This window comes from Balaenoptera physalus, assembly GCF_965194825.1.
Source record: "Balaenoptera physalus genome assembly, chromosome: 11".
NCBI classification, from domain to species: domain Eukaryota; kingdom Metazoa; phylum Chordata; class Mammalia; order Artiodactyla; family Balaenopteridae; genus Balaenoptera; species Balaenoptera physalus.
This window is the reverse complement of record NC_138896.1, coordinates 50,958,907-50,986,187: the sequence shown is the minus strand read 5'-3', so window position 1 is coordinate 50,986,187 and position 27,281 is coordinate 50,958,907.

Below are 27,281 nucleotides of genomic sequence, written 5' to 3'. Positions count from 1 at the left end.
AATTGGCGAGCCCATTGAACACTAGCTTCAAGCTAAAGTTCCCCTTGGTTCATGCCGCAGGTTGCAGGCTTCAGAATCCATGTAGCGTTATTCAGTGTGGTTCTTGAGCTCTCGGAAGCATTCCAGGTCTCTTCGTACAGGCGGGTCTGTACTAGGACGAGAAAACTACAGGCAGGATGGCCTGTGTGTTTGGTGAGTTGTGAGCAGTGCACCACTGGGAACAGCTAGATGCCGAGTCATGGGAAGTGATTGGCTTCTTTTCTTACACTCCAATAAGTAGTCAGTTGAAACAACTCAAGTATCTCCCTTCTAAAGCACCTTGGAAGTACAACGTAGAGAAAGAAACAGCAGAGACAAGGCTCTGTGGGCCCTTTTGTATATGAGGTTTGAAGGGAAACTTTATGTTCCTCATTGGGATTTAGAGAGTTTCGGGCTCAATTCTCCCTGAGAAACACTGTAGTTGCACATGTTCTCTTCATAGCAGAGTTGTCTTTGTGATGACAAGTGAGTTTCTAGGAAAGAAATATGGAGGTTGCCATTCTTTGGTAGCTGCTCATCCTTCCGTAATCGGTAGTGAATGGGCGACCCTAAAGAACACTAGCCTCAAGCTAACTTTCCTCTTGTATCATGCCGCAGGTTGCAGGCAGCAGAATCCATGTAGCGTTATTTATTGTGGTTCTTGAGCTCCAGGTAGCATTCCAGGTCTCTTAGGACTGGCGGGTCAACACTAGGATGAGCAATGTATTAGAAGGACGGCCGGTGTGTTTGGGCCTTTATGAGCAATGCAGCTTTGGAAGAGCTAGATGCCGAGTCACAGGCTGTGAAGGGCTTCTTTGCTTAAACCTCTTCATTTTTGCAAGTTGAAAGAACTCATGTATCTCCCTTCTTAAGCACCTTGTGGGTACAAAGTAGAGAAAGAATCAGCAAGGTCAATGCTCTGCTGGCCCCTTTGAAGATAAGTCTTGAAGGGAAAGTTCATTTTCCTCTTTGGCATTTAGAGAGTTGGGGGCTCAATTCTCCCTGAGAAACACTGTAGTTGCACGAGGTCTCTTCATAGCACAATTGCCTTTGTGACCACAAGTGAGATTCTAGGAAAGAAACTCGGAGTTTGCCATTCTTTGCTGGTGCTCGTCCTTTGGTAATCTTCAGTGAATTGGCCACCCCGTTTGAGCACTAGCCTCAAGCTAACGTTCCTCTTCTATCATGCCACTTGTTGCCATGCAGCACAATCTCTGTAGCCTTATTCAGTGTGGTTCTGGAGCTCTAGGAAGCATTCCAGGTCTCTTAGTACTGGCGGATCTGCTCGACCTTGAGAAACGTACAAGAAGGATGGCCTGTGTGTTTGGGGAGTTGTGAGCAGTGCACCGTTGGGAACACCTAGATGCCGAGACATGGGAGGTGAAGGGGTTTTTTGTGAAACCTGTAGAATGTGGCAACTTGAAACAACTCAAGTATCTCCCTTCGAAAGCACGTTGGAGGTACTAAATAGAGGAAGAAGCATGAGAGTCAGGGCTCTGCGGGCCATTTTGAATATCAGGCTGAAGGGAAACTTTATTTTCCTTATTGGCCTTTAGAGAGTTGTGGGCTCAGTTCTCCCTGAGAAACTCTTTACTTGCGCATGTTCTCTTCATAGCACAATTGGCTTAGTGATGACAAGTGAGCTGCTAGGAGAGAAACTTGGAGGTTGCCATTCCTTGGTAGCTGCCCATCCTTCAGTAATCTGTAGTGAACTGGCGACCCCATTGAACACTAGCCTCAAGCTAACTTTCCTCTTGTATCATGCCACTGTTTGGCATGCAGCAGAATCCATGTAGCTTTATTCAGTGTGGTTCTTTAGCTCTAGGAAGCCTTCCAGGTCTCAGTAATGGTGGGTCTGCACGAGGAGGAGAAACGTCCTAGAAGGACGGCCTGTGTGTTTGGGCATTTCTCAGCAATGTATCGTTGGGAACAGCTAGATGCCGAGCCAGGGGCAGTGAAGGGCTTATTTGCTTAAACCTGTAAATTGTGGCAAGTTGGAACAACGGAAGTATCTCCCTTCTAAAGCACCTTTAAGGTACAAAATAGAGAAAGAACGAGCAGGGTTAAGGCTCTGAGGACCCTGTTAAAATAAGGCTTGAAGGGAAACTTTATTTTCCTCTTTGGGATTTAGAGAGTTGTGGGCTCCATTCCCCCTAACTCTTTAGTTGCACATATTCTCTTCATAGCACAATTGCCTTTGTGATGACAAGTGAGTTTCTAGGAATGAAATACGGAGGTTGCCATTCTTTCGTAGCTGATCATCCTTTGGTACTCTGTAATGAATTGGCGAGCCCATTGAACACTAGCTTCAAGCTAAAGTTCCCCTTGGTTCATGCCGCAGGTTGCAGGCTTCAGAATCCATGTAGCGTTATTCAGTGTGGTTCTTGAGCTCTCGGAAGCATTCCAGGTCTCTTCGTACAGGCGGGTCTGTACTAGGACGAGAAAACTACAGGCAGGATGGCCTGTGTGTTTGGTGAGTTGTGAGCAGTGCACCACTGGGAACAGCTAGATGCCGAGTCATGGGAAGTGATTGGCTTCTTTTCTTACACTCCAATAAGTAGTCAGTTGAAACAACTCAAGTATCTCCCTTCTAAAGCACCTTGGAAGTACAACGTAGAGAAAGAAACAGCAGAGACAAGGCTCTGTGGGCCCTTTTGTATATGAGGTTTGAAGGGAAACTTTATGTTCCTCATTGGGATTTAGAGAGTTTCGGGCTCAATTCTCCCTGAGAAACACTGTAGTTGCACATGTTCTCTTCATAGCAGAGTTGTCTTTGTGATGACAAGTGAGTTTCTAGGAAAGAAATATGGAGGTTGCCATTCTTTGGTAGCTGCTCATCCTTCCGTAATCGGTAGTGAATGGGCGACCCTAAAGAACACTAGCCTCAAGCTAACTTTCCTCTTGTATCATGCCGCAGGTTGCAGGCAGCAGAATCCATGTAGCGTTATTTATTGTGGTTCTTGAGCTCCAGGTAGCATTCCAGGTCTCTTAGGACTGGCGGGTCAACACTAGGATGAGCAATGTATTAGAAGGACGGCCGGTGTGTTTGGGCCTTTATGAGCAATGCAGCTTTGGAAGAGCTAGATGCCGAGTCACAGGCTGTGAAGGGCTTCTTTGCTTAAACCTCTTCATTTTTGCAAGTTGAAAGAACTCATGTATCTCCCTTCTTAAGCACCTTGTGGGTACAAAGTAGAGAAAGAATCAGCAAGGTCAATGCTCTGCTGGCCCCTTTGAAGATAAGTCTTGAAGGGAAACTTCATTTTCCTCTTTGGCATTTAGAGAGTTGGGGGCTCAATTCTCCCTGAGAAACACTGTAGTTGCACGAGGTCTCTTCATAGCACAATTGCCTTTGTGACCACAAGTGAGATTCTAGGAAAGAAACTCGGAGTTTGCCATTCTTTGCTGGTGCTCGTCCTTTGGTAATCTTCAGTGAATTGGCCACCCCGTTTGAGCACTAGCCTCAAGCTAACGTTCCTCTTCTATCATGCCACTTGTTGCCATGCAGCACAATCTCTGTAGCCTTATTCAGTGTGGTTCTGGAGCTCTAGGAAGCATTCCAGGTCTCTTAGTACTGGCGGATCTGCTCGACCTTGAGAAACGTACAAGAAGGATGGCCTGTGTGTTTGGGGAGTTGTGAGCAGTGCACCGTTGGGAACACCTAGATGCCGAGACATGGGAGGTGAAGGGGTTTTTTGTGAAACCTGTAGAATGTGGCAACTTGAAACAACTCAAGTATCTCCCTTCGAAAGCACGTTGGAGGTACTAAATAGAGGAAGAAGCATGAGAGTCAGGGCTCTGCGGGCCATTTTGAATATCAGGCTGAAGGGAAACTTTATTTTCCTTATTGGCCTTTAGAGAGTTGTGGGCTCAGTTCTCCCTGAGAAACTCTTTACTTGCGCATGTTGTCTTCATAGCACAATTGGCTTAGTGATGACAAGTGAGCTGCTAGGAGAGAAACTTGGAGGTTGCCATTCCTTGGTAGCTGCTCATCCTTCAGTAATCTGTAGTGAACTGGCGACCCCATTGAACACTAGCCTCAAGCTAACTTTCCTCTTGTATCATGCCACTGTTTGGCATGCAGCAGAATCCATGTAGCTTTATTCAGTGTGGTTCTTTAGCTCTAGGAAGCCCTCCAGGTCTCAGTAATGGTGGGTCTGCACGAGGAGGAGAAACGTCCTAGAAGGACGGCCTGTGTGTTTGGGCATTTCTCAGCAATGTATCGTTGGGAACAGCTAGATGCCGAGCCAGGGGCAGTGAAGGGCTTATTTGCTTAAACCTGTAAATTGTGGCAAGTTGGAACAACGGAAGTATCTCCCTTCTAAAGCACCTTTAAGGTACAAAATAGAGAAAGAACGAGCAGGGTTAAGGCTCTGAGGACCCTGTTAAAATAAGGCTTGAAGGGAAACTTTATTTTCCTCTTTGGGATTTAGAGAGTTGTGGGCTCCATTCCCCCTAACTCTTTAGTTGCACATATTCTCTTCATAGCACAATTGCCTTTGTGATGACAAGTGAGTTTCTAGGAATGAAATACGGAGGTTGCCATTCTTTCGTAGCTGATCATCCTTTGGTACTCTGTAATGAATTGGCGAGCCCATTGAACACTAGCTTCAAGCTAAAGTTCCCCTTGGTTCATGCCGCAGGTTGCAGGCTTCAGAATCCATGTAGCGTTATTCAGTGTGGTTCTTGAGCTCTCGGAAGCATTCCAGGTCTCTTCGTACAGGCGGGTCTGTACTAGGACGAGAAAACTACAGGCAGGATGGCCTGTGTGTTTGGTGAGTTGTGAGCAGTGCACCACTGGGAACAGCTAGATGCCGAGTCATGGGAAGTGATTGGCTTCTTTTCTTACACTCCAATAAGTAGTCAGTTGAAACAACTCAAGTATCTCCCTTCTAAAGCACCTTGGAAGTACAACGTAGAGAAAGAAACAGCAGAGACAAGGCTCTGTGGGCCCTTTTGTATATGAGGTTTGAAGGGAAACTTTATGTTCCTCATTGGGATTTAGAGAGTTTCGGGCTCAATTCTCCCTGAGAAACACTGTAGTTGCACATGTTCTCTTCATAGCAGAGTTGTCTTTGTGATGACAAGTGAGTTTCTAGGAAAGAAATATGGAGGTTGCCATTCTTTGGTAGCTGCTCATCCTTCCGTAATCGGTAGTGAATGGGCGACCCTAAAGAACACTAGCCTCAAGCTAACTTTCCTCTTGTATCATGCCGCAGGTTGCAGGCAGCAGAATCCATGTAGCGTTATTTATTGTGGTTCTTGAGCTCCAGGTAGCATTCCAGGTCTCTTAGGACTGGCGGGTCAACACTAGGATGAGCAATGTATTAGAAGGACGGCCGGTGTGTTTGGGCCTTTATGAGCAATGCAGCTTTGGAAGAGCTAGATGCCGAGTCACAGGCTGTGAAGGGCTTCTTTGCTTAAACCTCTTCATTTTTGCAAGTTGAAAGAACTCATGTATCTCCCTTCTTAAGCACCTTGTGGGTACAAAGTAGAGAAAGAATCAGCAAGGTCAATGCTCTGCTGGCCCCTTTGAAGATAAGTCTTGAAGGGAAAGTTCATTTTCCTCTTTGGCATTTAGAGAGTTGGGGGCTCAATTCTCCCTGAGAAACACTGTAGTTGCACGAGGTCTCTTCATAGCACAATTGCCTTTGTGACCACAAGTGAGATTCTAGGAAAGAAACTCGGAGTTTGCCATTCTTTGCTGGTGCTCGTCCTTTGGTAATCTTCAGTGAATTGGCCACCCCGTTTGAGCACTAGCCTCAAGCTAACGTTCCTCTTCTATCATGCCACTTGTTGCCATGCAGCACAATCTCTGTAGCCTTATTCAGTGTGGTTCTGGAGCTCTAGGAAGCATTCCAGGTCTCTTAGTACTGGCGGATCTGCTCGACCTTGAGAAACGTACAAGAAGGATGGCCTGTGTGTTTGGGGAGTTGTGAGCAGTGCACCGTTGGGAACACCTAGATGCCGAGACATGGGAGGTGAAGGGGTTTTTTGTGAAACCTGTAGAATGTGGCAACTTGAAACAACTCAAGTATCTCCCTTCGAAAGCACGTTGGAGGTACTAAATAGAGGAAGAAGCATGAGAGTCAGGGCTCTGCGGGCCATTTTGAATATCAGGCTGAAGGGAAACTTTATTTTCCTTATTGGCCTTTAGAGAGTTGTGGGCTCAGTTCTCCCTGAGAAACTCTTTACTTGCGCATGTTGTCTTCATAGCACAATTGGCTTAGTGATGACAAGTGAGCTGCTAGGAGAGAAACTTGGAGGTTGCCATTCCTTGGTAGCTGCTCATCCTTCAGTAATCTGTAGTGAACTGGCGACCCCATTGAACACTAGCCTCAAGCTAACTTTCCTCTTGTATCATGCCACTGTTTGGCATGCAGCAGAATCCATGTAGCTTTATTCAGTGTGGTTCTTTAGCTCTAGGAAGCCCTCCAGGTCTCAGTAATGGTGGGTCTGCACGAGGAGGAGAAACGTCCTAGAAGGACGGCCTGTGTGTTTGGGCATTTCTCAGCAATGTATCGTTGGGAACAGCTAGATGCCGAGCCAGGGGCAGTGAAGGGCTTATTTGCTTAAACCTGTAAATTGTGGCAAGTTGGAACAACGGAAGTATCTCCCTTCTAAAGCACCTTTAAGGTACAAAATAGAGAAAGAACGAGCAGGGTTAAGGCTCTGAGGACCCTGTTAAAATAAGGCTTGAAGGGAAACTTTATTTTCCTCTTTGGGATTTAGAGAGTTGTGGGCTCCATTCCCCCTAACTCTTTAGTTGCACATATTCTCTTCATAGCACAATTGCCTTTGTGATGACAAGTGAGTTTCTAGGAATGAAATACGGAGGTTGCCATTCTTTCGTAGCTGATCATCCTTTGGTACTCTGTAATGAATTGGCGAGCCCATTGAACACTAGCTTCAAGCTAAAGTTCCCCTTGGTTCATGCCGCAGGTTGCAGGCTTCAGAATCCATGTAGCGTTATTCAGTGTGGTTCTTGAGCTCTCGGAAGCATTCCAGGTCTCTTCGTACAGGCGGGTCTGTACTAGGACGAGAAAACTACAGGCAGGATGGCCTGTGTGTTTGGTGAGTTGTGAGCAGTGCACCACTGGGAACAGCTAGATGCCGAGTCATGGGAAGTGATTGGCTTCTTTTCTTACACTCCAATAAGTAGTCAGTTGAAACAACTCAAGTATCTCCCTTCTAAAGCACCTTGGAAGTACAACGTAGAGAAAGAAACAGCAGAGACAAGGCTCTGTGGGCCCTTTTGTATATGAGGTTTGAAGGGAAACTTTATGTTCCTCATTGGGATTTAGAGAGTTTCGGGCTCAATTCTCCCTGAGAAACACTGTAGTTGCACATGTTCTCTTCATAGCAGAGTTGTCTTTGTGATGACAAGTGAGTTTCTAGGAAAGAAATATGGAGGTTGCCATTCTTTGGTAGCTGCTCATCCTTCCGTAATCGGTAGTGAATGGGCGACCCTAAAGAACACTAGCCTCAAGCTAACTTTCCTCTTGTATCATGCCGCAGGTTGCAGGCAGCAGAATCCATGTAGCGTTATTTATTGTGGTTCTTGAGCTCCAGGTAGCATTCCAGGTCTCTTAGGACTGGCGGGTCAACACTAGGATGAGCAATGTATTAGAAGGACGGCCGGTGTGTTTGGGCCTTTATGAGCAATGCAGCTTTGGAAGAGCTAGATGCCGAGTCACAGGCTGTGAAGGGCTTCTTTGCTTAAACCTCTTCATTTTTGCAAGTTGAAAGAACTCATGTATCTCCCTTCTTAAGCACCTTGTGGGTACAAAGTAGAGAAAGAATCAGCAAGGTCAATGCTCTGCTGGCCCCTTTGAAGATAAGTCTTGAAGGGAAACTTCATTTTCCTCTTTGGCATTTAGAGAGTTGGGGGCTCAATTCTCCCTGAGAAACACTGTAGTTGCACGAGGTCTCTTCATAGCACAATTGCCTTTGTGACCACAAGTGAGATTCTAGGAAAGAAACTCGGAGTTTGCCATTCTTTGCTGGTGCTCGTCCTTTGGTAATCTTCAGTGAATTGGCCACCCCGTTTGAGCACTAGCCTCAAGCTAACGTTCCTCTTCTATCATGCCACTTGTTGCCATGCAGCACAATCTCTGTAGCCTTATTCAGTGTGGTTCTGGAGCTCTAGGAAGCATTCCAGGTCTCTTAGTACTGGCGGATCTGCTCGACCTTGAGAAACGTACAAGAAGGATGGCCTGTGTGTTTGGGGAGTTGTGAGCAGTGCACCGTTGGGAACACCTAGATGCCGAGACATGGGAGGTGAAGGGGTTTTTTGTGAAACCTGTAGAATGTGGCAACTTGAAACAACTCAAGTATCTCCCTTCGAAAGCACGTTGGAGGTACTAAATAGAGGAAGAAGCATGAGAGTCAGGGCTCTGCGGGCCATTTTGAATATCAGGCTGAAGGGAAACTTTATTTTCCTTATTGGCCTTTAGAGAGTTGTGGGCTCAGTTCTCCCTGAGAAACTCTTTACTTGCGCATGTTGTCTTCATAGCACAATTGGCTTAGTGATGACAAGTGAGCTGCTAGGAGAGAAACTTGGAGGTTGCCATTCCTTGGTAGCTGCTCATCCTTCAGTAATCTGTAGTGAACTGGCGACCCCATTGAACACTAGCCTCAAGCTAACTTTCCTCTTGTATCATGCCACTGTTTGGCATGCAGCAGAATCCATGTAGCTTTATTCAGTGTGGTTCTTTAGCTCTAGGAAGCCCTCCAGGTCTCAGTAATGGTGGGTCTGCACGAGGAGGAGAAACGTCCTAGAAGGACGGCCTGTGTGTTTGGGCATTTCTCAGCAATGTATCGTTGGGAACAGCTAGATGCCGAGCCAGGGGCAGTGAAGGGCTTATTTGCTTAAACCTGTAAATTGTGGCAAGTTGGAACAACGGAAGTATCTCCCTTCTAAAGCACCTTTAAGGTACAAAATAGAGAAAGAACGAGCAGGGTTAAGGCTCTGAGGACCCTGTTAAAATAAGGCTTGAAGGGAAACTTTATTTTCCTCTTTGGGATTTAGAGAGTTGTGGGCTCCATTCCCCCTAACTCTTTAGTTGCACATATTCTCTTCATAGCACAATTGCCTTTGTGATGACAAGTGAGTTTCTAGGAATGAAATACGGAGGTTGCCATTCTTTCGTAGCTGATCATCCTTTGGTACTCTGTAATGAATTGGCGAGCCCATTGAACACTAGCTTCAAGCTAAAGTTCCCCTTGGTTCATGCCGCAGGTTGCAGGCTTCAGAATCCATGTAGCGTTATTCAGTGTGGTTCTTGAGCTCTCGGAAGCATTCCAGGTCTCTTCGTACAGGCGGGTCTGTACTAGGACGAGAAAACTACAGGCAGGATGGCCTGTGTGTTTGGTGAGTTGTGAGCAGTGCACCACTGGGAACAGCTAGATGCCGAGTCATGGGAAGTGATTGGCTTCTTTTCTTACACTCCAATAAGTAGTCAGTTGAAACAACTCAAGTATCTCCCTTCTAAAGCACCTTGGAAGTACAACGTAGAGAAAGAAACAGCAGAGACAAGGCTCTGTGGGCCCTTTTGTATATGAGGTTTGAAGGGAAACTTTATGTTCCTCATTGGGATTTAGAGAGTTTCGGGCTCAATTCTCCCTGAGAAACACTGTAGTTGCACATGTTCTCTTCATAGCAGAGTTGTCTTTGTGATGACAAGTGAGTTTCTAGGAAAGAAATATGGAGGTTGCCATTCTTTGGTAGCTGCTCATCCTTCCGTAATCGGTAGTGAATGGGCGACCCTAAAGAACACTAGCCTCAAGCTAACTTTCCTCTTGTATCATGCCGCAGGTTGCAGGCAGCAGAATCCATGTAGCGTTATTTATTGTGGTTCTTGAGCTCCAGGTAGCATTCCAGGTCTCTTAGGACTGGCGGGTCAACACTAGGATGAGCAATGTATTAGAAGGACGGCCGGTGTGTTTGGGCCTTTATGAGCAATGCAGCTTTGGAAGAGCTAGATGCCGAGTCACAGGCTGTGAAGGGCTTCTTTGCTTAAACCTCTTCATTTTTGCAAGTTGAAAGAACTCATGTATCTCCCTTCTTAAGCACCTTGTGGGTACAAAGTAGAGAAAGAATCAGCAAGGTCAATGCTCTGCTGGCCCCTTTGAAGATAAGTCTTGAAGGGAAACTTCATTTTCCTCTTTGGCATTTAGAGAGTTGGGGGCTCAATTCTCCCTGAGAAACACTGTAGTTGCACGAGGTCTCTTCATAGCACAATTGCCTTTGTGACCACAAGTGAGATTCTAGGAAAGAAACTCGGAGTTTGCCATTCTTTGCTGGTGCTCGTCCTTTGGTAATCTTCAGTGAATTGGCCACCCCGTTTGAGCACTAGCCTCAAGCTAACGTTCCTCTTCTATCATGCCACTTGTTGCCATGCAGCACAATCTCTGTAGCCTTATTCAGTGTGGTTCTGGAGCTCTAGGAAGCATTCCAGGTCTCTTAGTACTGGCGGATCTGCTCGACCTTGAGAAACGTACAAGAAGGATGGCCTGTGTGTTTGGGGAGTTGTGAGCAGTGCACCGTTGGGAACACCTAGATGCCGAGACATGGGAGGTGAAGGGGTTTTTTGTGAAACCTGTAGAATGTGGCAACTTGAAACAACTCAAGTATCTCCCTTCGAAAGCACGTTGGAGGTACTAAATAGAGGAAGAAGCATGAGAGTCAGGGCTCTGCGGGCCATTTTGAATATCAGGCTGAAGGGAAACTTTATTTTCCTTATTGGCCTTTAGAGAGTTGTGGGCTCAGTTCTCCCTGAGAAACTCTTTACTTGCGCATGTTGTCTTCATAGCACAATTGGCTTAGTGATGACAAGTGAGCTGCTAGGAGAGAAACTTGGAGGTTGCCATTCCTTGGTAGCTGCTCATCCTTCAGTAATCTGTAGTGAACTGGCGACCCCATTGAACACTAGCCTCAAGCTAACTTTCCTCTTGTATCATGCCACTGTTTGGCATGCAGCAGAATCCATGTAGCTTTATTCAGTGTGGTTCTTTAGCTCTAGGAAGCCCTCCAGGTCTCAGTAATGGTGGGTCTGCACGAGGAGGAGAAACGTCCTAGAAGGACGGCCTGTGTGTTTGGGCATTTCTCAGCAATGTATCGTTGGGAACAGCTAGATGCCGAGCCAGGGGCAGTGAAGGGCTTATTTGCTTAAACCTGTAAATTGTGGCAAGTTGGAACAACGGAAGTATCTCCCTTCTAAAGCACCTTTAAGGTACAAAATAGAGAAAGAACGAGCAGGGTTAAGGCTCTGAGGACCCTGTTAAAATAAGGCTTGAAGGGAAACTTTATTTTCCTCTTTGGGATTTAGAGAGTTGTGGGCTCCATTCCCCCTAACTCTTTAGTTGCACATATTCTCTTCATAGCACAATTGCCTTTGTGATGACAAGTGAGTTTCTAGGAATGAAATACGGAGGTTGCCATTCTTTCGTAGCTGATCATCCTTTGGTACTCTGTAATGAATTGGCGAGCCCATTGAACACTAGCTTCAAGCTAAAGTTCCCCTTGGTTCATGCCGCAGGTTGCAGGCTTCAGAATCCATGTAGCGTTATTCAGTGTGGTTCTTGAGCTCTCGGAAGCATTCCAGGTCTCTTCGTACAGGCGGGTCTGTACTAGGACGAGAAAACTACAGGCAGGATGGCCTGTGTGTTTGGTGAGTTGTGAGCAGTGCACCACTGGGAACAGCTAGATGCCGAGTCATGGGAAGTGATTGGCTTCTTTTCTTACACTCCAATAAGTAGTCAGTTGAAACAACTCAAGTATCTCCCTTCTAAAGCACCTTGGAAGTACAACGTAGAGAAAGAAACAGCAGAGACAAGGCTCTGTGGGCCCTTTTGTATATGAGGTTTGAAGGGAAACTTTATGTTCCTCATTGGGATTTAGAGAGTTTCGGGCTCAATTCTCCCTGAGAAACACTGTAGTTGCACATGTTCTCTTCATAGCAGAGTTGTCTTTGTGATGACAAGTGAGTTTCTAGGAAAGAAATATGGAGGTTGCCATTCTTTGGTAGCTGCTCATCCTTCCGTAATCGGTAGTGAATGGGCGACCCTAAAGAACACTAGCCTCAAGCTAACTTTCCTCTTGTATCATGCCGCAGGTTGCAGGCAGCAGAATCCATGTAGCGTTATTTATTGTGGTTCTTGAGCTCCAGGTAGCATTCCAGGTCTCTTAGGACTGGCGGGTCAACACTAGGATGAGCAATGTATTAGAAGGACGGCCGGTGTGTTTGGGCCTTTATGAGCAATGCAGCTTTGGAAGAGCTAGATGCCGAGTCACAGGCTGTGAAGGGCTTCTTTGCTTAAACCTCTTCATTTTTGCAAGTTGAAAGAACTCATGTATCTCCCTTCTTAAGCACCTTGTGGGTACAAAGTAGAGAAAGAATCAGCAAGGTCAATGCTCTGCTGGCCCCTTTGAAGATAAGTCTTGAAGGGAAACTTCATTTTCCTCTTTGGCATTTAGAGAGTTGGGGGCTCAATTCTCCCTGAGAAACACTGTAGTTGCACGAGGTCTCTTCATAGCACAATTGCCTTTGTGACCACAAGTGAGATTCTAGGAAAGAAACTCGGAGTTTGCCATTCTTTGCTGGTGCTCGTCCTTTGGTAATCTTCAGTGAATTGGCCACCCCGTTTGAGCACTAGCCTCAAGCTAACGTTCCTCTTCTATCATGCCACTTGTTGCCATGCAGCACAATCTCTGTAGCCTTATTCAGTGTGGTTCTGGAGCTCTAGGAAGCATTCCAGGTCTCTTAGTACTGGCGGATCTGCTCGACCTTGAGAAACGTACAAGAAGGATGGCCTGTGTGTTTGGGGAGTTGTGAGCAGTGCACCGTTGGGAACACCTAGATGCCGAGACATGGGAGGTGAAGGGGTTTTTTGTGAAACCTGTAGAATGTGGCAACTTGAAACAACTCAAGTATCTCCCTTCGAAAGCACGTTGGAGGTACTAAATAGAGGAAGAAGCATGAGAGTCAGGGCTCTGCGGGCCATTTTGAATATCAGGCTGAAGGGAAACTTTATTTTCCTTATTGGCCTTTAGAGAGTTGTGGGCTCAGTTCTCCCTGAGAAACTCTTTACTTGCGCATGTTGTCTTCATAGCACAATTGGCTTAGTGATGACAAGTGAGCTGCTAGGAGAGAAACTTGGAGGTTGCCATTCCTTGGTAGCTGCTCATCCTTCAGTAATCTGTAGTGAACTGGCGACCCCATTGAACACTAGCCTCAAGCTAACTTTCCTCTTGTATCATGCCACTGTTTGGCATGCAGCAGAATCCATGTAGCTTTATTCAGTGTGGTTCTTTAGCTCTAGGAAGCCCTCCAGGTCTCAGTAATGGTGGGTCTGCACGAGGAGGAGAAACGTCCTAGAAGGACGGCCTGTGTGTTTGGGCATTTCTCAGCAATGTATCGTTGGGAACAGCTAGATGCCGAGCCAGGGGCAGTGAAGGGCTTATTTGCTTAAACCTGTAAATTGTGGCAAGTTGGAACAACGGAAGTATCTCCCTTCTAAAGCACCTTTAAGGTACAAAATAGAGAAAGAACGAGCAGGGTTAAGGCTCTGAGGACCCTGTTAAAATAAGGCTTGAAGGGAAACTTTATTTTCCTCTTTGGGATTTAGAGAGTTGTGGGCTCCATTCCCCCTAACTCTTTAGTTGCACATATTCTCTTCATAGCACAATTGCCTTTGTGATGACAAGTGAGTTTCTAGGAATGAAATACGGAGGTTGCCATTCTTTCGTAGCTGATCATCCTTTGGTACTCTGTAATGAATTGGCGAGCCCATTGAACACTAGCTTCAAGCTAAAGTTCCCCTTGGTTCATGCCGCAGGTTGCAGGCTTCAGAATCCATGTAGCGTTATTCAGTGTGGTTCTTGAGCTCTCGGAAGCATTCCAGGTCTCTTCGTACAGGCGGGTCTGTACTAGGACGAGAAAACTACAGGCAGGATGGCCTGTGTGTTTGGTGAGTTGTGAGCAGTGCACCACTGGGAACAGCTAGATGCCGAGTCATGGGAAGTGATTGGCTTCTTTTCTTACACTCCAATAAGTAGTCAGTTGAAACAACTCAAGTATCTCCCTTCTAAAGCACCTTGGAAGTACAACGTAGAGAAAGAAACAGCAGAGACAAGGCTCTGTGGGCCCTTTTGTATATGAGGTTTGAAGGGAAACTTTATGTTCCTCATTGGGATTTAGAGAGTTTCGGGCTCAATTCTCCCTGAGAAACACTGTAGTTGCACATGTTCTCTTCATAGCAGAGTTGTCTTTGTGATGACAAGTGAGTTTCTAGGAAAGAAATATGGAGGTTGCCATTCTTTGGTAGCTGCTCATCCTTCCGTAATCGGTAGTGAATGGGCGACCCTAAAGAACACTAGCCTCAAGCTAACTTTCCTCTTGTATCATGCCGCAGGTTGCAGGCAGCAGAATCCATGTAGCGTTATTTATTGTGGTTCTTGAGCTCCAGGTAGCATTCCAGGTCTCTTAGGACTGGCGGGTCAACACTAGGATGAGCAATGTATTAGAAGGACGGCCGGTGTGTTTGGGCCTTTATGAGCAATGCAGCTTTGGAAGAGCTAGATGCCGAGTCACAGGCTGTGAAGGGCTTCTTTGCTTAAACCTCTTCATTTTTGCAAGTTGAAAGAACTCATGTATCTCCCTTCTTAAGCACCTTGTGGGTACAAAGTAGAGAAAGAATCAGCAAGGTCAATGCTCTGCTGGCCCCTTTGAAGATAAGTCTTGAAGGGAAAGTTCATTTTCCTCTTTGGCATTTAGAGAGTTGGGGGCTCAATTCTCCCTGAGAAACACTGTAGTTGCACGAGGTCTCTTCATAGCACAATTGCCTTTGTGACCACAAGTGAGATTCTAGGAAAGAAACTCGGAGTTTGCCATTCTTTGCTGGTGCTCGTCCTTTGGTAATCTTCAGTGAATTGGCGACCCCGTTTGAGCACTAGCCTCAAGCTAACGTTCCTCTTCTATCATGCCACTTGTTGCCATGCAGCACAATCTCTGTAGCCTTATTCAGTGTGGTTCTGGAGCTCTAGGAAGCATTCCAGGTCTCTTAGTACTGGCGGATCTGCTCGACCTTGAGAAACGTACAAGAAGGATGGCCTGTGTGTTTGGGGAGTTGTGAGCAGTGCACCGTTGGGAACACCTAGATGCCGAGACATGGGAGGTGAAGGGGTTTTTTGTGAAACCTGTAGAATGTGGCAACTTGAAACAACTCAAGTATCTCCCTTCGAAAGCACGTTGGAGGTACTAAATAGAGGAAGAAGCATGAGAGTCAGGGCTCTGCGGGCCATTTTGAATATCAGGCTGAAGGGAAACTTTATTTTCCTTATTGGCCTTTAGAGAGTTGTGGGCTCAGTTCTCCCTGAGAAACTCTTTACTTGCGCATGTTCTCTTCATAGCACAATTGGCTTAGTGATGACAAGTGAGCTGCTAGGAGAGAAACTTGGAGGTTGCCATTCCTTGGTAGCTGCTCATCCTTCAGTAATCTGTAGTGAACTGGCGACCCCATTGAACACTAGCCTCAAGCTAACTTTCCTCTTGTATCATGCCACTGTTTGGCATGCAGCAGAATCCATGTAGCTTTATTCAGTGTGGTTCTTTAGCTCTAGGAAGCCCTCCAGGTCTCAGTAATGGTGGGTCTGCACGAGGAGGAGAAACGTCCTAGAAGGACGGCCTGTGTGTTTGGGCATTTCTCAGCAATGTATCGTTGGGAACAGCTAGATGCCGAGCCAGGGGCAGTGAAGGGCTTATTTGCTTAAACCTGTAAATTGTGGCAAGTTGGAACAACGGAAGTATCTCCCTTCTAAAGCACCTTTAAGGTACAAAATAGAGAAAGAACGAGCAGGGTTAAGGCTCTGAGGACCCTGTTAAAATAAGGCTTGAAGGGAAACTTTATTTTCCTCTTTGGGATTTAGAGAGTTGTGGGCTCCATTCCCCCTAACTCTTTAGTTGCACATATTCTCTTCATAGCACAATTGCCTTTGTGATGACAAGTGAGTTTCTAGGAATGAAATACGGAGGTTGCCATTCTTTCGTAGCTGATCATCCTTTGGTACTCTGTAATGAATTGGCGAGCCCATTGAACACTAGCTTCAAGCTAAAGTTCCCCTTGGTTCATGCCGCAGGTTGCAGGCTTCAGAATCCATGTAGCGTTATTCAGTGTGGTTCTTGAGCTCTCGGAAGCATTCCAGGTCTCTTCGTACAGGCGGGTCTGTACTAGGACGAGAAAACTACAGGCAGGATGGCCTGTGTGTTTGGTGAGTTGTGAGCAGTGCACCACTGGGAACAGCTAGATGCCGAGTCATGGGAAGTGATTGGCTTCTTTTCTTACACTCCAATAAGTAGTCAGTTGAAACAACTCAAGTATCTCCCTTCTAAAGCACCTTGGAAGTACAACGTAGAGAAAGAAACAGCAGAGACAAGGCTCTGTGGGCCCTTTTGTATATGAGGTTTGAAGGGAAACTTTATGTTCCTCATTGGGATTTAGAGAGTTTCGGGCTCAATTCTCCCTGAGAAACACTGTAGTTGCACATGTTCTCTTCATAGCAGAGTTGTCTTTGTGATGACAAGTGAGTTTCTAGGAAAGAAATATGGAGGTTGCCATTCTTTGGTAGCTGCTCATCCTTCCGTAATCGGTAGTGAATGGGCGACCCTAAAGAACACTAGCCTCAAGCTAACTTTCCTCTTGTATCATGCCGCAGGTTGCAGGCAGCAGAATCCATGTAGCGTTATTTATTGTGGTTCTTGAGCTCCAGGTAGCATTCCAGGTCTCTTAGGACTGGCGGGTCAACACTAGGATGAGCAATGTATTAGAAGGACGGCCGGTGTGTTTGGGCCTTTATGAGCAATGCAGCTTTGGAAGAGCTAGATGCCGAGTCACAGGCTGTGAAGGGCTTCTTTGCTTAAACCTCTTCATTTTTGCAAGTTGAAAGAACTCATGTATCTCCCTTCTTAAGCACCTTGTGGGTACAAAGTAGAGAAAGAATCAGCAAGGTCAATGCTCTGCTGGCCCCTTTGAAGATAAGTCTTGAAGGGAAAGTTCATTTTCCTCTTTGGCATTTAGAGAGTTGGGGGCTCAATTCTCCCTGAGAAACACTGTAGTTGCACGAGGTCTCTTCATAGCACAATTGCCTTTGTGACCACAAGTGAGATTCTAGGAAAGAAACTCGGAGTTTGCCATTCTTTGCTGGTGCTCGTCCTTTGGTAATCTTCAGTGAATTGGCGACCCCGTTTGAGCACTAGCCTCAAGCTAACGTTCCTCTTCTATCATGCCACTTGTTGCCATGCAGCACAATCTCTGTAGCCTTATTCAGTGTGGTTCTGGAGCTCTAGGAAGCATTCCAGGTCTCTTAGTACTGGCGGATCTGCTCGACCTTGAGAAACGTACAAGAAGGATGGCCTGTGTGTTTGGGGAGTTGTGAGCAGTGCACCGTTGGGAACACCTAGATGCCGAGACATGGGAGGTGAAGGGGTTTTTTGTGAAACCTGTAGAATGTGGCAACTTGAAACAACTCAAGTATCTCCCTTCGAAAGCACGTTGGAGGTACTAAATAGAGGAAGAAGCATGAGAGTCAGGGCTCTGCGGGCCATTTTGAATATAAGGCTGAAGGGAAACTTTATTTTCCTTATTGGCCTTTAGAGAGTTGTGGGCTCAGTTCTCCCTGAGAAACTCTTTACTTGCGCATGTTCTCTTCATAGCACAATTGGCTTAGTGATGACAAGTGAGCTGCTAGGAGAGAAACTTGGAGGTTGCCATTCCTTGGTAGCTGCTCATCCTTCAGTAATCTGTAGTGAACTGGCGACCCCATTGAACACTAGCCTCAAGCTAACTTTCCTCTTGTATCATGCCACTGTTTGGCATGCAGCAGAATCCATGTAGCTTTATTCAGTGTGGTTCTTTAGCTCTAGGAAGCCCTCCAGGTCTCAGTAATGGTGGGTCTGCACGAGGAGGAGAAACGTCCTAGAAGGACGGCCTGTGTGTTTGGGCATTTCTCAGCAATGTATCGTTGGGAACAGCTAGATGCCGAGCCAGGGGCAGTGAAGGGCTTATTTGCTTAAACCTGTAAATTGTGGCAAGTTGGAACAACGGAAGTATCTCCCTTCTAAAGCACCTTTAAGGTACAAAATAGAGAAAGAACGAGCAGGGTTAAGGCTCTGAGGACCCTGTTAAAATAAGGCTTGAAGGGAAACTTTATTTTCCTCTTTGGGATTTAGAGAGTTGTGGGCTCCATTCCCCCTAACTCTTTAGTTGCACATATTCTCTTCATAGCACAATTGCCTTTGTGATGACAAGTGAGTTTCTAGGAATGAAATACGGAGGTTGCCATTCTTTCGTAGCTGATCATCCTTTGGTACTCTGTAATGAATTGGCGAGCCCATTGAACACTAGCTTCAAGCTAAAGTTCCCCTTGGTTCATGCCGCAGGTTGCAGGCTTCAGAATCCATGTAGCGTTATTCAGTGTGGTTCTTGAGCTCTCGGAAGCATTCCAGGTCTCTTCGTACAGGCGGGTCTGTACTAGGACGAGAAAACTACAGGCAGGATGGCCTGTGTGTTTGGTGAGTTGTGAGCAGTGCACCACTGGGAACAGCTAGATGCCGAGTCATGGGAAGTGATTGGCTTCTTTTCTTACACTCCAATAAGTAGTCAGTTGAAACAACTCAAGTATCTCCCTTCTAAAGCACCTTGGAAGTACAACGTAGAGAAAGAAACAGCAGAGACAAGGCTCTGTGGGCCCTTTTGTATATGAGGTTTGAAGGGAAACTTTATGTTCCTCATTGGGATTTAGAGAGTTTCGGGCTCAATTCTCCCTGAGAAACACTGTAGTTGCACATGTTCTCTTCATAGCAGAGTTGTCTTTGTGATGACAAGTGAGTTTCTAGGAAAGAAATATGGAGGTTGCCATTCTTTGGTAGCTGCTCATCCTTCCGTAATCGGTAGTGAATGGGCGACCCTAAAGAACACTAGCCTCAAGCTAACTTTCCTCTTGTATCATGCCGCAGGTTGCAGGCAGCAGAATCCATGTAGCGTTATTTATTGTGGTTCTTGAGCTCCAGGTAGCATTCCAGGTCTCTTAGGACTGGCGGGTCAACACTAGGATGAGCAATGTATTAGAAGGACGGCCGGTGTGTTTGGGCCTTTATGAGCAATGCAGCTTTGGAAGAGCTAGATGCCGAGTCACAGGCTGTGAAGGGCTTCTTTGCTTAAACCTCTTCATTTTTGCAAGTTGAAAGAACTCATGTATCTCCCTTCTTAAGCACCTTGTGGGTACAAAGTAGAGAAAGAATCAGCAAGGTCAATGCTCTGCTGGCCCCTTTGAAGATAAGTCTTGAAGGGAAAGTTCATTTTCCTCTTTGGCATTTAGAGAGTTGGGGGCTCAATTCTCCCTGAGAAACACTGTAGTTGCACGAGGTCTCTTCATAGCACAATTGCCTTTGTGACCACAAGTGAGATTCTAGGAAAGAAACTCGGAGTTTGCCATTCTTTGCTGGTGCTCGTCCTTTGGTAATCTTCAGTGAATTGGCGACCCCGTTTGAGCACTAGCCTCAAGCTAACGTTCCTCTTCTATCATGCCACTTGTTGCCATGCAGCACAATCTCTGTAGCCTTATTCAGTGTGGTTCTGGAGCTCTAGGAAGCATTCCAGGTCTCTTAGTACTGGCGGATCTGCTCGACCTTGAGAAACGTACAAGAAGGATGGCCTGTGTGTTTGGGGAGTTGTGAGCAGTGCACCGTTGGGAACACCTAGATGCCGAGACATGGGAGGTGAAGGGGTTTTTTGTGAAACCTGTAGAATGTGGCAACTTGAAACAACTCAAGTATCTCCCTTCGAAAGCACGTTGGAGGTACTAAATAGAGGAAGAAGCATGAGAGTCAGGGCTCTGCGGGCCATTTTGAATATAAGGCTGAAGGGAAACTTTATTTTCCTTATTGGCCTTTAGAGAGTTGTGGGCTCAGTTCTCCCTGAGAAACTCTTTACTTGCGCATGTTCTCTTCATAGCACAATTGGCTTAGTGATGACAAGTGAGCTGCTAGGAGAGAAACTTGGAGGTTGCCATTCCTTGGTAGCTGCTCATCCTTCAGTAATCTGTAGTGAACTGGCGACCCCATTGAACACTAGCCTCAAGCTAACTTTCCTCTTGTATCATGCCACTGTTTGGCATGCAGCAGAATCCATGTAGCTTTATTCAGTGTGGTTCTTTAGCTCTAGGAAGCCCTCCAGGTCTCAGTAATGGTGGGTCTGCACGAGGAGGAGAAACGTCCTAGAAGGACGGCCTGTGTGTTTGGGCATTTCTCAGCAATGTATCGTTGGGAACAGCTAGATGCCGAGCCAGGGGCAGTGAAGGGCTTATTTGCTTAAACCTGTAAATTGTGGCAAGTTGGAACAACGGAAGTATCTCCCTTCTAAAGCACCTTTAAGGTACAAAATAGAGAAAGAACGAGCAGGGTTAAGGCTCTGAGGACCCTGTTAAAATAAGGCTTGAAGGGAAACTTTATTTTCCTCTTTGGGATTTAGAGAGTTGTGGGCTCCATTCCCCCTAACTCTTTAGTTGCACATATTCTCTTCATAGCACAATTGCCTTTGTGATGACAAGTGAGTTTCTAGGAATGAAATACGGAGGTTGCCATTCTTTCGTAGCTGATCATCCTTTGGTACTCTGTAATGAATTGGCGAGCCCATTGAACACTAGCTTCAAGCTAAAGTTCCCCTTGGTTCATGCCGCAGGTTGCAGGCTTCAGAATCCATGTAGCGTTATTCAGTGTGGTTCTTGAGCTCTCGGAAGCATTCCAGGTCTCTTCGTACAGGCGGGTCTGTACTAGGACGAGAAAACTACAGGCAGGATGGCCTGTGTGTTTGGTGAGTTGTGAGCAGTGCACCACTGGGAACAGCTAGATGCCGAGTCATGGGAAGTGATTGGCTTCTTTTCTTACACTCCAATAAGTAGTCAGTTGAAACAACTCAAGTATCTCCCTTCTAAAGCACCTTGGAAGTACAACGTAGAGAAAGAAACAGCAGAGACAAGGCTCTGTGGGCCCTTTTGTATATGAGGTTTGAAGGGAAACTTTATGTTCCTCATTGGGATTTAGAGAGTTTCGGGCTCAATTCTCCCTGAGAAACACTGTAGTTGCACATGTTCTCTTCATAGCAGAGTTGTCTTTGTGATGACAAGTGAGTTTCTAGGAAAGAAATATGGAGGTTGCCATTCTTTGGTAGCTGCTCATCCTTCCGTAATCGGTAGTGAATGGGCGACCCTAAAGAACACTAGCCTCAAGCTAACTTTCCTCTTGTATCATGCCGCAGGTTGCAGGCAGCAGAATCCATGTAGCGTTATTTATTGTGGTTCTTGAGCTCCAGGTAGCATTCCAGGTCTCTTAGGACTGGCGGGTCAACACTAGGATGAGCAATGTATTAGAAGGACGGCCGGTGTGTTTGGGCCTTTATGAGCAATGCAGCTTTGGAAGAGCTAGATGCCGAGTCACAGGCTGTGAAGGGCTTCTTTGCTTAAACCTCTTCATTTTTGCAAGTTGAAAGAACTCATGTATCTCCCTTCTTAAGCACCTTGTGGGTACAAAGTAGAGAAAGAATCAGCAAGGTCAATGCTCTGCTGGCCCCTTTGAAGATAAGTCTTGAAGGGAAAGTTCATTTTCCTCTTTGGCATTTAGAGAGTTGGGGGCTCAATTCTCCCTGAGAAACACTGTAGTTGCACGAGGTCTCTTCATAGCACAATTGCCTTTGTGACCACAAGTGAGATTCTAGGAAAGAAACTCGGAGTTTGCCATTCTTTGCTGGTGCTCGTCCTTTGGTAATCTTCAGTGAATTGGCGACCCCGTTTGAGCACTAGCCTCAAGCTAACGTTCCTCTTCTATCATGCCACTTGTTGCCATGCAGCACAATCTCTGTAGCCTTATTCAGTGTGGTTCTGGAGCTCTAGGAAGCATTCCAGGTCTCTTAGTACTGGCGGATCTGCTCGACCTTGAGAAACGTACAAGAAGGATGGCCTGTGTGTTTGGGGAGTTGTGAGCAGTGCACCGTTGGGAACACCTAGATGCCGAGACATGGGAGGTGAAGGGGTTTTTTGTGAAACCTGTAGAATGTGGCAACTTGAAACAACTCAAGTATCTCCCTTCGAAAGCACGTTGGAGGTACTAAATAGAGGAAGAAGCATGAGAGTCAGGGCTCTGCGGGCCATTTTGAATATCAGGCTGAAGGGAAACTTTATTTTCCTTATTGGCCTTTAGAGAGTTGTGGGCTCAGTTCTCCCTGAGAAACTCTTTACTTGCGCATGTTGTCTTCATAGCACAATTGGCTTAGTGATGACAAGTGAGCTGCTAGGAGAGAAACTTGGAGGTTGCCATTCCTTGGTAGCTGCTCATCCTTCAGTAATCTGTAGTGAACTGGCGACCCCATTGAACACTAGCCTCAAGCTAACTTTCCTCTTGTATCATGCCACTGTTTGGCATGCAGCAGAATCCATGTAGCTTTATTCAGTGTGGTTCTTTAGCTCTAGGAAGCCCTCCAGGTCTCAGTAATGGTGGGTCTGCACGAGGAGGAGAAACGTCCTAGAAGGACGGCCTGTGTGTTTGGGCATTTCTCAGCAATGTATCGTTGGGAACAGCTAGATGCCGAGCCAGGGGCAGTGAAGGGCTTATTTGCTTAAACCTGTAAATTGTGGCAAGTTGGAACAACGGAAGTATCTCCCTTCTAAAGCACCTTTAAGGTACAAAATAGAGAAAGAACGAGCAGGGTTAAGGCTCTGAGGACCCTGTTAAAATAAGGCTTGAAGGGAAACTTTATTTTCCTCTTTGGGATTTAGAGAGTTGTGGGCTCCATTCCCCCTAACTCTTTAGTTGCACATATTCTCTTCATAGCACAATTGCCTTTGTGATGACAAGTGAGTTTCTAGGAATGAAATACGGAGGTTGCCATTCTTTCGTAGCTGATCATCCTTTGGTACTCTGTAATGAATTGGCGAGCCCATTGAACACTAGCTTCAAGCTAAAGTTCCCCTTGGTTCATGCCGCAGGTTGCAGGCTTCAGAATCCATGTAGCGTTATTCAGTGTGGTTCTTGAGCTCTCGGAAGCATTCCAGGTCTCTTCGTACAGGCGGGTCTGTACTAGGACGAGAAAACTACAGGCAGGATGGCCTGTGTGTTTGGTGAGTTGTGAGCAGTGCACCACTGGGAACAGCTAGATGCCGAGTCATGGGAAGTGATTGGCTTCTTTTCTTACACTCCAATAAGTAGTCAGTTGAAACAACTCAAGTATCTCCCTTCTAAAGCACCTTGGAAGTACAACGTAGAGAAAGAAACAGCAGAGACAAGGCTCTGTGGGCCCTTTTGTATATGAGGTTTGAAGGGAAACTTTATGTTCCTCATTGGGATTTAGAGAGTTTCGGGCTCAATTCTCCCTGAGAAACACTGTAGTTGCACATGTTCTCTTCATAGCAGAGTTGTCTTTGTGATGACAAGTGAGTTTCTAGGAAAGAAATATGGAGGTTGCCATTCTTTGGTAGCTGCTCATCCTTCCGTAATCGGTAGTGAATGGGCGACCCTAAAGAACACTAGCCTCAAGCTAACTTTCCTCTTGTATCATGCCGCAGGTTGCAGGCAGCAGAATCCATGTAGCGTTATTTATTGTGGTTCTTGAGCTCCAGGTAGCATTCCAGGTCTCTTAGGACTGGCGGGTCAACACTAGGATGAGCAATGTATTAGAAGGACGGCCGGTGTGTTTGGGCCTTTATGAGCAATGCAGCTTTGGAAGAGCTAGATGCCGAGTCACAGGCTGTGAAGGGCTTCTTTGCTTAAACCTCTTCATTTTTGCAAGTTGAAAGAACTCATGTATCTCCCTTCTTAAGCACCTTGTGGGTACAAAGTAGAGAAAGAATCAGCAAGGTCAATGCTCTGCTGGCCCCTTTGAAGATAAGTCTTGAAGGGAAAGTTCATTTTCCTCTTTGGCATTTAGAGAGTTGGGGGCTCAATTCTCCCTGAGAAACACTGTAGTTGCACGAGGTCTCTTCATAGCACAATTGCCTTTGTGACCACAAGTGAGATTCTAGGAAAGAAACTCGGAGTTTGCCATTCTTTGCTGGTGCTCGTCCTTTGGTAATCTTCAGTGAATTGGCGACCCCGTTTGAGCACTAGCCTCAAGCTAACGTTCCTCTTCTATCATGCCACTTGTTGCCATGCAGCACAATCTCTGTAGCCTTATTCAGTGTGGTTCTGGAGCTCTAGGAAGCATTCCAGGTCTCTTAGTACTGGCGGATCTGCTCGACCTTGAGAAACGTACAAGAAGGATGGCCTGTGTGTTTGGGGAGTTGTGAGCAGTGCACCGTTGGGAACACCTAGATGCCGAGACATGGGAGGTGAAGGGGTTTTTTGTGAAACCTGTAGAATGTGGCAACTTGAAACAACTCAAGTATCTCCCTTCGAAAGCACGTTGGAGGTACTAAATAGAGGAAGAAGCATGAGAGTCAGGGCTCTGCGGGCCATTTTGAATATCAGGCTGAAGGGAAACTTTATTTTCCTTATTGGCCTTTAGAGAGTTGTGGGCTCAGTTCTCCCTGAGAAACTCTTTACTTGCGCATGTTCTCTTCATAGCACAATTGGCTTAGTGATGACAAGTGAGCTGCTAGGAGAGAAACTTGGAGGTTGCCATTCCTTGGTAGCTGCTCATCCTTCAGTAATCTGTAGTGAACTGGCGACCCCATTGAACACTAGCCTCAAGCTAACTTTCCTCTTGTATCATGCCACTGTTTGGCATGCAGCAGAATCCATGTAGCTTTATTCAGTGTGGTTCTTTAGCTCTAGGAAGCCCTCCAGGTCTCAGTAATGGTGGGTCTGCACGAGGAGGAGAAACGTCCTAGAAGGACGGCCTGTGTGTTTGGGCATTTCTCAGCAATGTATCGTTGGGAACAGCTAGATGCCGAGCCAGGGGCAGTGAAGGGCTTATTTGCTTAAACCTGTAAATTGTGGCAAGTTGGAACAACGGAAGTATCTCCCTTCTAAAGCACCTTTAAGGTACAAAATAGAGAAAGAACGAGCAGGGTTAAGGCTCTGAGGACCCTGTTAAAATAAGGCTTGAAGGGAAACTTTATTTTCCTCTTTGGGATTTAGAGAGTTGTGGGCTCCATTCCCCCTAACTCTTTAGTTGCACATATTCTCTTCATAGCACAATTGCCTTTGTGATGACAAGTGAGTTTCTAGGAATGAAATACGGAGGTTGCCATTCTTTCGTAGCTGATCATCCTTTGGTACTCTGTAATGAATTGGCGAGCCCATTGAACACTAGCTTCAAGCTAAAGTTCCCCTTGGTTCATGCCGCAGGTTGCAGGCTTCAGAATCCATGTAGCGTTATTCAGTGTGGTTCTTGAGCTCTCGGAAGCATTCCAGGTCTCTTCGTACAGGCGGGTCTGTACTAGGACGAGAAAACTACAGGCAGGATGGCCTGTGTGTTTGGTGAGTTGTGAGCAGTGCACCACTGGGAACAGCTAGATGCCGAGTCATGGGAAGTGATTGGCTTCTTTTCTTACACTCCAATAAGTAGTCAGTTGAAACAACTCAAGTATCTCCCTTCTAAAGCACCTTGGAAGTACAACGTAGAGAAAGAAACAGCAGAGACAAGGCTCTGTGGGCCCTTTTGTATATGAGGTTTGAAGGGAAACTTTATGTTCCTCATTGGGATTTAGAGAGTTTCGGGCTCAATTCTCCCTGAGAAACACTGTAGTTGCACATGTTCTCTTCATAGCAGAGTTGTCTTTGTGATGACAAGTGAGTTTCTAGGAAAGAAATATGGAGGTTGCCATTCTTTGGTAGCTGCTCATCCTTCCGTAATCGGTAGTGAATGGGCGACCCTAAAGAACACTAGCCTCAAGCTAACTTTCCTCTTGTATCATGCCGCAGGTTGCAGGCAGCAGAATCCATGTAGCGTTATTTATTGTGGTTCTTGAGCTCCAGGTAGCATTCCAGGTCTCTTAGGACTGGCGGGTCAACACTAGGATGAGCAATGTATTAGAAGGACGGCCGGTGTGTTTGGGCCTTTATGAGCAATGCAGCTTTGGAAGAGCTAGATGCCGAGTCACAGGCTGTGAAGGGCTTCTTTGCTTAAACCTCTTCATTTTTGCAAGTTGAAAGAACTCATGTATCTCCCTTCTTAAGCACCTTGTGGGTACAAAGTAGAGAAAGAATCAGCAAGGTCAATGCTCTGCTGGCCCCTTTGAAGATAAGTCTTGAAGGGAAAGTTCATTTTCCTCTTTGGCATTTAGAGAGTTGGGGGCTCAATTCTCCCTGAGAAACACTGTAGTTGCACGAGGTCTCTTCATAGCACAATTGCCTTTGTGACCACAAGTGAGATTCTAGGAAAGAAACTCGGAGTTTGCCATTCTTTGCTGGTGCTCGTCCTTTGGTAATCTTCAGTGAATTGGCGACCCCGTTTGAGCACTAGCCTCAAGCTAACGTTCCTCTTCTATCATGCCACTTGTTGCCATGCAGCACAATCTCTGTAGCCTTATTCAGTGTGGTTCTGGAGCTCTAGGAAGCATTCCAGGTCTCTTAGTACTGGCGGATCTGCTCGACCTTGAGAAACGTACAAGAAGGATGGCCTGTGTGTTTGGGGAGTTGTGAGCAGTGCACCGTTGGGAACACCTAGATGCCGAGACATGGGAGGTGAAGGGGTTTTTTGTGAAACCTGTAGAATGTGGCAACTTGAAACAACTCAAGTATCTCCCTTCGAAAGCACGTTGGAGGTACTAAATAGAGGAAGAAGCATGAGAGTCAGGGCTCTGCGGGCCATTTTGAATATCAGGCTGAAGGGAAACTTTATTTTCCTTATTGGCCTTTAGAGAGTTGTGGGCTCAGTTCTCCCTGAGAAACTCTTTACTTGCGCATGTTCTCTTCATAGCACAATTGGCTTAGTGATGACAAGTGAGCTGCTAGGAGAGAAACTTGGAGGTTGCCATTCCTTGGTAGCTGCTCATCCTTCAGTAATCTGTAGTGAACTGGCGACCCCATTGAACACTAGCCTCAAGCTAACTTTCCTCTTGTATCATGCCACTGTTTGGCATGCAGCAGAATCCATGTAGCTTTATTCAGTGTGGTTCTTTAGCTCTAGGAAGCCCTCCAGGTCTCAGTAATGGTGGGTCTGCACGAGGAGGAGAAACGTCCTAGAAGGACGGCCTGTGTGTTTGGGCATTTCTCAGCAATGTATCGTTGGGAACAGCTAGATGCCGAGCCAGGGGCAGTGAAGGGCTTATTTGCTTA